We start from the raw sequence: 13,536 nt of genomic DNA, 5'->3' as shown, positions 1-13,536 counted from the left end.
TGTATAGCGTACCAAACTGCTGCCTTTGTTGTTGCCATTTTTAGATACCCACGTTTAACAGAAAATGTCCTTCATATGAACCACTGTTGCAGATTGAGTTGTCTTGACACGGAAGGCAGTGTCCACCCCGGCTTCCAGAGCTTGGCACTTGATGTGTTCCTTGGCACTTGATGTGTTCCTTAGTGGGCCACTGGCACAGTAAAACAGGCATTTGCCTGCCTTATCCTAGGTTCCTTCTTGCCACATTGAGTTGCATGACCAAATCCCTTCTCAGCAAAAGCTAGCAATTCCTGCCTGCTTCAGAGTGATAGCAGATATTCACTCTGTTGGAGACTGCCTCTTCTGCCCATATCTAGACTGTTTTCGGTTGTATTATTTTTTTCTGGGAAGGGGGTGGGTTGGATGACGATTGTTTATGGTAGTATGTTTCCTAGATAAATGTACATGCAGTAGACAATGTTTTTGTGTGTGTGTGTGTGTGTGTGTGTGTGTGTGTGTGTGTGTGTGTGTGTGTGTGTGTGTGCGCAAAAGGGAGATTCTTTTTAACAAGGAGGATGAAAGGGACACTGAGTGGTCACTTTTAGCCCCAAACATACCTGTTCATCTAGAAGTGCAAATCCTGTGAGGTGCTTCTACTGGTTCTGACTTGTTTATCTCAACTACTTCAGTTTCTGACCTGCTCAGTTCTAGGTTGGTTTAAGGTTCATCTTCTAGATATCTCAATCTGCATGCTTATAGAGCCCTTGTTTAGCATCCCTGGAAGCCTGTAGGGAAGTTTTTCAAAGGAGTCCTAAAGTCATTGCTTCCCCATACGACTTGAACTTTATTCTAGAAAATGTTACACTAACTTATTTTGAGCAAGTTGCTTGTACCCCAAATTTCTGTTCAAAATCAGTTACTTTGTTGCAGTCACATCATGTGAAGCTTTTCTGAGTGCCCATTTTTGAATGTATCGTTTAAAGGAAAGCCCCCTTCTTTGGGTTTGTCCGGGTTAAAAAGGCCATCCTGGAAATGCTGTATTCCAGTCTCACACCCAGAAAGCACATGTCTTGAGAGGGTACTAGACTGGACTTTATTTCGCTCACAGAATACCCAGGCATCTTAGCACTGCTATCACATATTCCAAATGATGAAGAAGCTCTTCCTTCCTTGAGCCAGAATCAGGCAGTCCAAATAAGGATAGATCTGTATTCCTTTTAGCCTGAAGAAAGCTATCACTGGAGCCAGAACTTTTGAACACTCTGGGTAGATAAGCCAAAGGGCAATGCAGAGAACTGATATGAGAAGTCCCAGCTAAAGCAGATACTTCCTGCAACTTAGTCTGATAGGAACATGAAGGTAAGCCTCCTTGAGATCCAAAGTTACCATCCAATGAACTTTGCCCAGCAGAGGTAAAAGCTGTTGTCCAACATTTTGGACTTGGGAATGTCCAGATAAGTGTTGAGGATAGATAAATCCAAAATTGGTCTCCACGTGTTCCCCTTGTTTGGTACTAGGAACAGGCGAGAATAAAATCCTAGGCCCCTTTCTGGCATAGGACCGCTGTATGGCCCCTATTTGGAGTACAGAGAAATTTGCTTGTGAGCCTCTATTCTTTGTTGAGGAGGAATGTCTGGCATGCCTTTGAAAGGAGGCAAGGTATGGAAATAAAACCTGTAACCGTGGTGTATGATATCCAATACCCATCTGTCTTGGGTAATTAAACTCCAATTTTCTTTGAAAAGTGCCAACCTTCCTCCCAAAGGTGCTGCCAGGCAGAAGGTTCTGGCAGCTGAAAAGGTAGGTCATTGGGTCTGTTTACGAAAGGACTGACCCCTGCCCTCACCAAGACTGTGCAGGAGAACTCCCTGTTCTAGGCCTGAAAGAGCCCTGAGCTCTGCCCCTCCACGCCTAGATCTACCCCTAGACTGGGAATCATAAGAAGGATACGTCCACCCTTTAGTAGGCCAATTTCTACTAAACTTTGGAGGCTGAACCTGCAAAAATCTTTAACAGTCTGCATAGACTTAGCCTTGTCTTCCATTTTCTTTAAAACTGCCTCAACAGGAGAACCTAACAACACATCAAATTGTAAAGGAGCATCCAAAATCCTTGTTTTAACATGGTCAGATAAATTTGATCCCTCAGCCAGGCATGCCTCGAAGAACTGACCCAGTGGCAGCCACCCTAGCGAGGCCTGTACAGCATCAAAACCACATTGCAAAGAATGCTTACCCACCTGTTCAGAAACATGCACTAAATCTTGTAACTCTTACATCAATACCTTCCAGAGCATCAACCTTAGATTAATTGGAAAGGAGATAATTTTGATATTTCAACATGTGAAACTGGCAATTCAAAGCCCTCATGGCTAGAGTGGAAGAAGTATAAACTTTCTTTCCCCATCTGCATAGGAACCGGCTGAGCCCTATTTGGTACAAAAATTTGCTTGTGACTTATTGTAGAAATTTGATGTTTAAATGTACTGGCAGATTGAAATCCGGATGTCTAGTTTTTCCATGCTTGATTATCAATAAAAGGACCTATCAATTTTTTACGAGGTTGAAATGATGTTGGCATTAACTACCAGTGTGTGATAAGTGCCCAGATTGGGATGTTCCTTTCTTAAAATTATTACATAATATCAAAATGAAGATGTGTGCAAGAAAGAATCATCATTAAAATGGCAACCCAAGCACTAGTTGTATAGCCGCATCAAACTGCTGCCTTTGTTGTTGCCATTTTTAGATACCCACGTTTAACAGAAAATGTCCTTCATATGAACCACTGTTGCAGATTGAGTTGTCTTGACACGGAAGGCAGTGTCCACCCGGCTTCAGAGCTTGGCACTTGATGTGTTCCTTGGCACTTGATGTGTTCCTTAGTGGGCCACTGGCACAGTAAAACAGGCATTTGCCTGCCTTATCCTAGGTTCCTTCTGCCACATTGAGTTGCATGACCAAATCCCTTCTCAGCAAAAGCTAGCAATTCCTGCCTGCTTCAGAGTGATAGCAGATATTCACTCTGTTGGAGACTGCCTCTTCTGCCCATATCTAGACTGTTTTCGGTTGTATTATTTTTTCTGGGAAGGGTGGGGTGGTTGGCGATTGTTTCTGGTAGTATGTTTCCTAGATAAATGTACATGCAGTCGGCAATGTTTTTGTGTGTGTGTGTGTGTGTGTGTGTGTGTGTGTGTGTGTGTGTGTGTGTGTGCAAAAGGGAGATTCTTTTTAACAAGGAGGATGAAAGGGACACTGAGTGGTCACTTTTAGCCCCAAACATACCTGTTCATCTAGAAGTGCAAATCCTGTGAGGTGCTTCTACTGGTTCTGACTTGTTTATCTCAACTACTTCAGTTTCTGACCTGCTCAGTTCTAGGTTGGTTTAAGGTTCATCTTCTAGATATCTCAATCTGCATGCTTATAGAGCCCTTGTTTAGCATCCCTGGAAGCCTGTAGGGAAGTTTTTCAAAGGAGTCCTAAAGTCATTGCTTCCCCATACGACTTGAACTTTATTCTAGAAAATGTTACACTAACTTATTTTGAGCAAGTTGCTTGTGCACCCCCGAAATTTCTGTTCCGAAAAACAGGTTACTTTGTTGCAGTCACATCAGCTAGGTGAAGCTTAAATCTGCAGTGCACCATTTTTAATGTTCCACAAGTATAAATGTCAGACAAAAAAATCTTTTACACTGAAGGTTATGACAGAGTTCTCTTAAGACCATACATCAGCCAGTTTTAATCTCTAAAACCCAAAAACAAGGGTGAGAGAAGTTTACAGTCCTTGGATGTGCATGGACTGCTGAGATACTATATTTGTAGACAAAACCAAAACACATCGTCTTTGATAAAAAAAATTTGAAAGTTGTCTGGGGGGGGGTCTCTAAACATATCTTCTGTAAGTGATTGGCTCATTGCATTTTCTTGTATTCTTTTCATGGTAAGAAAGTGAAAAGATGTGTTAAATCCCACAGTACAAGAAGCAAACTAGCCATTTTTCATTTTTTAAAGGGTGTGATTACCCAGGCCATTCTGGAGATAGCCACCTGGTCCTCCTGTACACCTTTTCCAAGAATTATATGGTGGACATTACCTTCAGAGCAAAGGCTAGGTTTACCACAGGCATCTTCTCGGACCTGTGCAACCCTTGACAATTCCCACTTATTTGACATGCATTGTGAGCTCAGAGTTTATCCCTATAGTCAGTGCTACTACAGAAGTGATCCATATGAAAAACTTAGTACTGTTGTATATGACCTTGTCATAATAGTAGACTCATTTCACTTATGGTACAAGTTTCCCTTTTGCCTTCCTGTATTTTCCCCATTGTCTTCCAGAGGCTGGGGTGGTGGTAGTTATTCTTCGTCCCTTTTGCCTCTCCCTTCACTTTGCCTTAGGCCTGTCGAGGTCTGAGTGGAAAAGGAGAGCCAAGACTTTCTAGACTCTTGTCCTCACTAGACTGTGTAATGCAGGATCCTTCCTTAACTAGGCCCATGCCAAGATTCTGGGCCTGGGCCTGGCTTCTTTCCTGCAAGATGTTGGCCAAGAAGGAACTAGAGATAGTGTGGGGTGGATGCCTGCTTTATATTTGGGGTGGGTGTCAGGCCAGGAAGGGTGGCAGTGCTAAGCTCTGGAGTTTGTGATAAGCATTAGACCTTCTGTGGCAGAAGTTCCGGTAGGTAGCACTATTGCATTGGTAATCCCTTCAAAAGGACAGTAGGGGAAAGGAGGCCTGGACTTCTATACAGAGTGTGCCTCTCAGATGGTCTTGTTAATTAACTGTTGCAGCACTGACTCAGGAGATTCCTGGCTGCAGAAACCCATCAGCTGACCTGACTTCCCAGCTCTTCACTTCCCTCTGCAGGTCTGGTAGATTGTCCAACTTCCACAACAGTGTTTGAGCATTGGTTGTATAAAGGTATTGACCTGCATCATCTGAACCTTTCTTGCTGCAGTTCGAGGAACTCAAGTTTTTGGTCGTCTTGTCAGTCCGTTTGGTTAACTTAATTCAAGAGTTTTCAGGTAAATATCCAGATGGTAAAAAAAACTGTACTATCTTATTACTGTCACTGTTGTGCCAGTCATATTTGCAGACATCTGTTAGGTGAACAGTGAGATTTTCATATGAATCTATGTATGTATGTATGTATGTATGCGCACCTTGGTTCAGATCATATTGTGGCCAAGTGTCCAACTGTGCATTACAGTATTTAAGTCAAAGGACCGAAAGCACAGGTCAGAATCAATAAGAATCTGTCTACTGTGTCATCTCCTTGCCCCTTTCTCCAACTTACTGCCGAAGAAAATTAAATCTTCAGAGAAAAATCTCCAGAGAAGTGACTGAAGGAGAAAGGGATCCGAGTCTGATGACACTACTTCAGATCCTGAAGCCCTTCTAAATTCAAAAGCACTGGTGTCAGTGAGACACCTTCCTAGCCTCCATATTTGGCATCTGTTTCTGCCAATGCCTCTGGCTTGCCCCTCTGGAAGCTGCAACACCTTTTGCTGCCGGCAGGTTCTCGCAGGCCAAAATGTCTGTGCTATCAGTAAGTTCAGGTGTCCCCTCATAGGTCTGTGGATTTGACACTGGCATTCATTTCACTGCAAGAGCAGCTGGCATCTCCATGTTTAAAAATTAGTGCCTGAAGGAGATCATATCAAAATTTCAAGCTTCTGCCCGTGTCTAGTGGCAATGAAGGTGGTTTACACACACCCAAGCCTCCTAAGCCTGAATAGTAATTGGTTACTGTGTCTCAGCCAGGGCTGATGCCGTGTTCATCATTCCCCCTGCCTCGGTGGCATTTTGAGTTATCTGCTAAGGTATCTCAATACCAGATAGCTTTCAAAAGCTCAGACTCCACTCTGTCCCTCTCTCTTCCTGTGACAGTCGATTAGCTGAACATATCCTGAGAGGGAATCCTTTAGCTATGGCAAGAAGTTTATCCAGTCTTTTTCTGCCATTCAAAGAAGAAAGTCCTCCAAATCTTCACATGATTAGTGCTGATTCTTCCAGATTATTGCCCAGATAAGCCCTATTTGGGGTTCACCTTCCTCTCTTGCTTTATTATTCTGTTTTTTTATTTAAAAAAATAATTGTCAGTGTTTACAGTAACTCCTTTTGGGAATTTCTCCTTGTAGCCTTGTTTATTTGTCTTTTGCTGTTGACACATGCTTGTTTACTCTTTGTGAGGAAACTATTTCTGTTAGAAATGAAGTACAGTGTGCATATATGCTGTTAGACACCAGGCCTGTCATTACTGTTGCCCTGCTTTATTATAATCTTGTGAGAGGCAAATATTGCAGAACTTGCATTTATACATTATTTACTATGTATATGAATCTGCTCTGTGTTTTTAAAATTGGATTACGATTTTACAGAAAATGAAGCTATTTGAATGTACTATAGAGATTTTACTCTCTAGTTTAAATTGCTATTAAATATTATATCTGATGTTCAGTCAAAACCACACCAAAACTGCAAGTGGCAAACAGCGCAAAAGGAAAAATACAAAGTCAAGAATAAAAAGCCAAGCACTGTTCCACGGCTGAAGTATATATTCAAACCAAAAACTCCAGAGCGGTAAAATCAGGACACTTTAATATCGTAGTAAGCACTTTCACAATTACAAATTGCTTCATCAGACTAAAAAACAATACGAAAAGAACATTTAAAGACTACTTGTGCTTAATTACCCACCCAACCATCTTTCACTACTAAAATCGCATGACATCACTAAAAATGTAGAGCACACACCCATCAAAACACACTCGTATCATTTCCTTAAAGGTCTCCCTTTCAATTCAGTTCTCAAAGGGACCATATCATTTAGTCCAGATCCTTTATGTGCCCTTAACCTGAAACTCCAATGTGTATCGCTACGCTTGGTCCTATTTATTATGTCACCCAATCAAATTCCTTCCTGTATAACCTCCAAAACCTGAAATACAAACTTGTGCTGCTTCCCTTGCATCTTGCTGTGCTTAGCCAGAGGTATTCTAAGCCCTTGCCCATACAATGTAGGTGATCCCTAATACGCTCCCATAATTGCCTATGGGTCTTCTTTACATAAAATACAGCGGACCAAATATACTTTTTTGTATTACAGTTATAAATAAGAGTCGTCTGTCAAACCACAGTATCTATAGCCTCCATATTTCTTAGTACCTATAGATGTATTAACAGACCTTACTACTTGAGTACTGGGGTAACATAGCTGACACTAAGATTTTTTATTCCTGTAAGTAAGCATAGGCTCATCACCCACCAACTCAGCTATACTATCATCAGTTCTTAAACTATGCCAGTGCTTTCTGGAAACTTGTCTAATCTCGTCTATATCACTACTATAGGTTAAAGTAGGTAAAACCCACTTCTCTGTCTATATCTCATCGACCTTCCCTTCTGGGGTGTAAAAAATAGGGTTTATTAATAGTGCCTCGAGGCGCATGCTTCATTCACTTCAACCTTATTCCACCATTCCTAAATTCGCCACTAACCTGTTCAAAACTTACATCAAAATCATTCTCATTTACAGTAAGTCTAGAAACATGCATCATTTGTCCCTTCAATACATTAGGGAACGTGCCCAGGATGCATACTACTATGGTGTAAATAAGGATGAGAACATTCCTTCCTAAACATTTTCATAGAGACCAGATTCCTTTCATCTCTCATAACCTGTATATCAAGATAATCAATATGTTTTCTTGAATATCTATAGGTAAATTTAAGAAATCCTATACTATTATTCATCTCTTCCATAAACATAAGTTCATTCTCACTACCCTTCCATAGCAGGAACAAATCATCAACAAATCTGCGAAAATAACAGATATTCCCACCTATTAACTTAGTCATATTACATTATTCCCATTCTGCCATAACCAGGTTGATGTAGCTATTGGCACATGATGTGTCCATAGTTACTCCTGACACCTGTAGATAACACTGATTAAATGTAAATACATTATATTCCAACACCATCTCCAACAGGTAGCATATTAAATCAATACTTAAATCTCTTAACCATATCTATGCCTTGTGCATTAGGTATTTGAGTAAAAACAGATATTGCATCCATTGTAACAAACATATCAAACATTGCATTTCCATCTTCACTTAAATGCTTATGCAGGTCCTGCAAGAACTGTTTACTATCTTTTAGCATAAACTCATAATTATCCACTACAGTTTGTAGTTGTTTCTCTATATACACAGATAGGGGTTCTGTGAGCCAACCGGCTCCAGAAGCAATAGGCCTAAACTGTGGATTATATAAATCCTTATGTAGTTTCGGTAGTCCATGAAAATTAGGCACTACTGGATTTTCCCCTGTAAAATATTGCATTAAATCTTTCAAAATGACACCTAACTGCAGACATTCCATCAATGAGCGCAGAATTCGATCTTTCATACCATTTATCAGTTCTCTGTTATAACCTTATATACATTCAAGTCATTAAACATAACCTTAATATTTATTTCCAGTTTGATTACCGGGAAGTCCACTGGGCCAAAATGTCCCAATTTCAGTGAGGGCCCTGGGAGAAAAGCTCTAAGATACATTATACAGTTGAGAATACAAAGATACAAAAGTGTAAAACTTACATTATATAATACAGTTACAAATAAGTACATTCAATGACACTCATAGTCAACAAAATTCATTGTGGGTGGTCTTATGGGTTATACAGTTTCATTTGAGCACTTGTGTATTTGGTGTGAAAACAGTTTACACACATTTAAGTAAATGTGGATGCACTTTACGTGCACACTTTTAAAGTAAGAAGCTGTTTACAATATTTACAAAGTTGAGTCGTGTGATAAGTAGCTATAAGAGATTGAGAGCTTAGATACACTCATAGGAAATTAGCTATGGGAGATTATAGAGAGCTTAGGAACCTGCGAGAGAATCCCCTGGGGACAATATACTTGGAATGATTAGGTGTTGTGAAGGCAGGTACATTTCCATTTTGTGGACAGGTGTTTGAAAAGCTGGGTTTTGAAGTTTTCTGAGTTTGGTATGGTTCTTAGAGAGGAAGGAAGAGAATTACATTTTTTGCGTAGTGAGACAGAGAGGAGAAGTTGGCCAACTGGACGTTTGGGTTTGTGGATAGCAACTAGGTTTTGATGATCAGATCTGAGAGTTCTGTTGATGTAAGGGGGAAGGATATTTGTTAGAGCTGGACATTTTGTTGGGTGACATGCAGGTCTGTGTGCAGTGGCGAGCTGGAGGAAGTCTAAGTAGTTTGGGAGTTCAAGCCAATTTAGGGATCGTAGGGTAAGGCAATGATGGGTAAAAGTTTTGGATTTGGTGGCAAATTTAGAGACTTTATTGTAGCAGTTTTCTAGTTTGGAGGTGATAGAGGAGGAAGAGAGGGGCTCCATATAAGAAGGAAGTAGATAAGAAGTGGCCAGAGTATGGCCTAGTAGAGTAAGCGAGAAAGTGATTGTTCCTGTACAGCATACCTAGCTTTTGGTGGGTTTTCTTAATATTTTGTTGAATATGGATATCAAATTTGAGCTGTTCGTCAATAGTAGTGCCAAGTAGTTTAGTGGAAGGAACCACTTCTGTAGGTGAGTTGGTTTGATTAAGGACTTTGAAAGCATTTTTGTCATAGGAGTATGTCTTTGTGGGAGGGAATAGTAGAATTTTTTTATTTATTTGCATTAAGGGAGAGGTGGTTTTGGCACATCCAGTTTTTGGTTGTAGAAAAAGCAGTTTGGGTTTTAGTCAGCAATTCAGAGAGGTTTGAGGCAAAGCAGACTAAGGTTGAGTCGTCTGCATAATGAATGATCTTTGCATCAGGAATAGCAGTGTGAAAGTTATTGATGAGGATATTAAAGAGCACAGGCCCAAGGATGGATCCCTGCCAGTTGGGGTAGGTAAAAAGGAAGAGGTGGAGTTCTTCCATTTGACTGCCTGAGATCTGTCTGATAAGTAACTGGAGAACCAGGATAAAGTGTTTGGTGAGAGATGATAGAGAAGGTGTTTGTGGGAAACAGTATCAAATGATTTAGACCGAGCAAGACAGTAGAAACCAAGAGTCCTGAATCTCGGGCTTGATTGACAGTTTCAAGGAAAGAGAGTAGAGCGGTTATAGTGCTATGGCCTGGGCAGAAGCCATGTTGGGTAGGTGTAAGAAGATTGCTTTGGGTCAGGAAAGGCACAAGTTGGAGATGGATGCACTTTTCTAGGAATTTGGAGATTGGTGAGAGCAGAGCAATAGGGTGAAAGTTTGAGATGCTGGTATTTTTGCCTCCTTTATGAAGAGGAAGAATATAAGCTGAGCGCCATAGTTTGGGGACGTATGATTCTTTTATTTTATACATTGTTAATTATGATGCTGATTGGGAGAGCTATACCATCAGCAGCACATTTTAGGAAAGAGGAGGGAATATTGTCAGGAGCATTAGAGCAAGGTTTAAGTTTGGACATAAGTCTTTAAATTAGTAGAGACGGGTTTGAGCTCAAACATAAGGGGAGGGTTATATATTATCAAAATAAAAATTCCTATTTATGACCACCACACATCTGCCTTTATTGGCAGGTCTAATCACAATCTTCTTATTTCACTATGTATTAAGAAGCCTGCTTTTCTAATGCAGTAAGGTTAAAAAAAACTTTTTACCCCTCCCACCCTTAAACAATTCATACAGGTCGTTGTCACATACTTTCATGAAAGTATCTAAAACTGGGTTAATTTGTGGCATGAAAGTACTAGGTTTTCTAAACAAACAAGCAGCACTATCAATTTCACTACCATTAAACATTAATTTCAATGTGATTCCAAGGGGGTTGAGAGTTCTTAATATGCCTACATATGGGAACTTTTATCCAGAGCTACTTATTAAATGGCAGAAGATAAATTTGGATACCAGCTTTGCATATATTAGGCTATTACTTGAATTATTCACCCCTATTGAGCAAGAGTCGAGCAGGAAGATACAAATGTTGCAGGATGAATTATATGATGAAGTGGCAATAACATGGCCTATTTGCACTGCAGTGAGTTAGATCGTGTATATACTTACGAACAGAGACTGTACTCACAAAAGAGGAGAAAGTTGTAGCGTGACCTGCATGATTTTAAGAACAATTTTGTTTTTACTTGGCTGAGAGAGAATACATTGGCATGTAATGTAAAAACAAGTGGAACAACTGTTAATATGAATAAACCAATTGAAACTCCTGCAATAGTTTCACCCCTGAAGCTCCGCCTTCTACTGCTGCCTCCAGAGCGGGTTCGATATATATTACTCCATTAATGGATGAAGCTACCAATGAGCCACAGCCACATAAGGATCAAGAGTTGTACCCAAAACCTATGGTGAGGAGGAGAATGCCATTTGTAGCAAGTGACTAGGTTTTTCCAGGATTACTGCTGCCCTTTTGCAGGAACAGGCTGAAATCTACGGTGGGGCCGTTGCACAAAGGCAGTATGAAAAGGAAGCAGCCAGGTCAGGAAGCAAACACCAGAACCATAAAGAAGATGTAGGCAATGACCAAAATGGATTAGTATGGAATATGTCGGATCGCGTATCGAGTCACACTGAATTAAAGGTACTGAATAAAGAACTTTCCTTTATACCAGCACAAGTTGCTTATTTGACTGAGACTTTAATAGATTTTTTATTGTTTGTAATTTATCATTGAAATTAATGTTTAATGGTAGTGAATTTGATAGTCCTGCTTGCTTGTTTAGAAAACCTAGTGTTTTTATGCCACAAATGAACCCGGTTTTAGATACCTTCATGAAAGTATGTGAAGATGACCTGTATGAATTGTTTAATAATAGTGGGAGGGGTAAAACGCTTTTTAACCTTACTACAATAGAAAAACAGGCCCTTAATTCATTGCAAAATGATGAGATGATTGTGATTAGAACTGCCGATAAAGGCGGATGTGTGGTGGTCATGAATAGGAATTCTTATTTTGATAAGGTTATTTTGAGTGGGTTGAATGTATATATGGTTATAAACAGAGAACTGATAAATGGTATGAAAGATCGAATTCTGAGCTCATTGATGGAATGTCTACAGTTAATTGTCGTTTTGAAAGATTTATTTCAATATTTTATAGTGGAAAGTCCAGTAGTACCTAATTTTCATGGACTACTGAAAATACATAAGGATTTATATAATCCACACTTTAGGCCTATTGTTTCTGGAGCCTGTTGGCTCACAGAACACCTATCTGTGTATATAAACAACTACGACCTGTACTGGATAATTATGAGTTTGTGCTAAAAGATAGTAAACAGTTCTTGCAGGATCTGCATAAGCATTTAAGTGAAGATGGGAATGCAATGTTTGTTACAATGGATGTAATACCTCTTTTTACTCAAATACCTAATGCACAAAGGCATAGATATGGTTAAGAGATTTGTAAGTAGAAACAGCAGATCTGATTATGTTAATCTTTCCATTCATCACTGATGGGTTCAGTTCCGAGCACTCAGAACCGAGTCAGCCTTTTTACCAAGCCTTCGCCAGCCAGAAAAACTCTTGAGCTAAGTCTCTACCCAGACTGCCCTTCTCCCTGTTACCTCAGATCTCGTTTGCAGCGTAGCCGTAAAGCCGCGTTTCAGCCGAGCTCTCAGCTAAGTGGAACTTTTTTGATATTTGTGTGAAAATATTTGGATATCTTCAAATTTTATTAAGCAATTAGTATTTCTGGTGTCTTTTCTTATGTTTAACCTTTTTTTTCCTCTCTACCCGTTGTTACCGTTGGTAAACTTTCAAGTACCATTGTTGGTACGGCCTTTCCTCCCTTACCCTTGTGGTATTTCTTAATACCATAGTTGGTATTTCTCTCCTGTTTAAACTATTAGCTTAATCTTTTATTCGGGTGTTTCCCTTCGTTTCTCTACATACCAGTGTATTGTTGTTGTTCATAGGTTAGTATTAGGCTATTGGCCCTAGGGCCTATACAAGCCTAGCCATAACAATTCCCTGGCTATTTCTTCCCACAATATTTACTTCCCTGGACCCCTGTCTAGCAGGGTGACTGACGTGATCCCTGGGGTGAATTTCCTATCTCCCATCCAATCGTCAAAGTTCCTTTTGAAGAAAGCCAAAGAGGCACTCTGCTTGACATGTATGGGCAGTCAATTCCAGAGTCTGGGGAGTCTCTGGGTCAGGAACCTATCCCTCCAGCATGTTTTGTTCATTGTGATGACAAGGTTTAGATCCCTGAAGCGTGTGGCTCTGAGGGATTGGGATTTCTTTAAGTGTAGCATATCCAACAGCTCTGGGTTTCACATGGCCTTGTATGTTAAGCAGAGATCTCTGAGTAGACAATATGCGACAGAGTATAGCTGGAGTTTTTTTTAGATGGTCAGCATAGGGCATCTGCTTTAGGCCTGTGATTCCTTTAGTGAGGTATTTCTGCAGCCTTTCCAGTTGTTGCAGATGTCTTGAGAGGTACGTACCAAATGGGGAGTTGTATTCTATAATGGGTCTAATGAGGGATGAGTACAGTGGCACAATGACCTAATTTTTTCTGGATGAAAAGCCCTTAGTGATGAGGTGTGCCACATAGAAGGATTTCCTGAC

This window comes from Protopterus annectens, chromosome 2.part0 (assembly GCF_019279795.1).
Source record: "Protopterus annectens isolate FY-2018-M chromosome 2.part0, PAN1.0, whole genome shotgun sequence".
Lineage (NCBI taxonomy): Eukaryota > Metazoa > Chordata > Ceratodontiformes > Protopteridae > Protopterus > Protopterus annectens.
The sequence above is the reverse complement of the archived record's forward strand: the minus strand, read 5'-3'. Positions refer to the sequence as shown.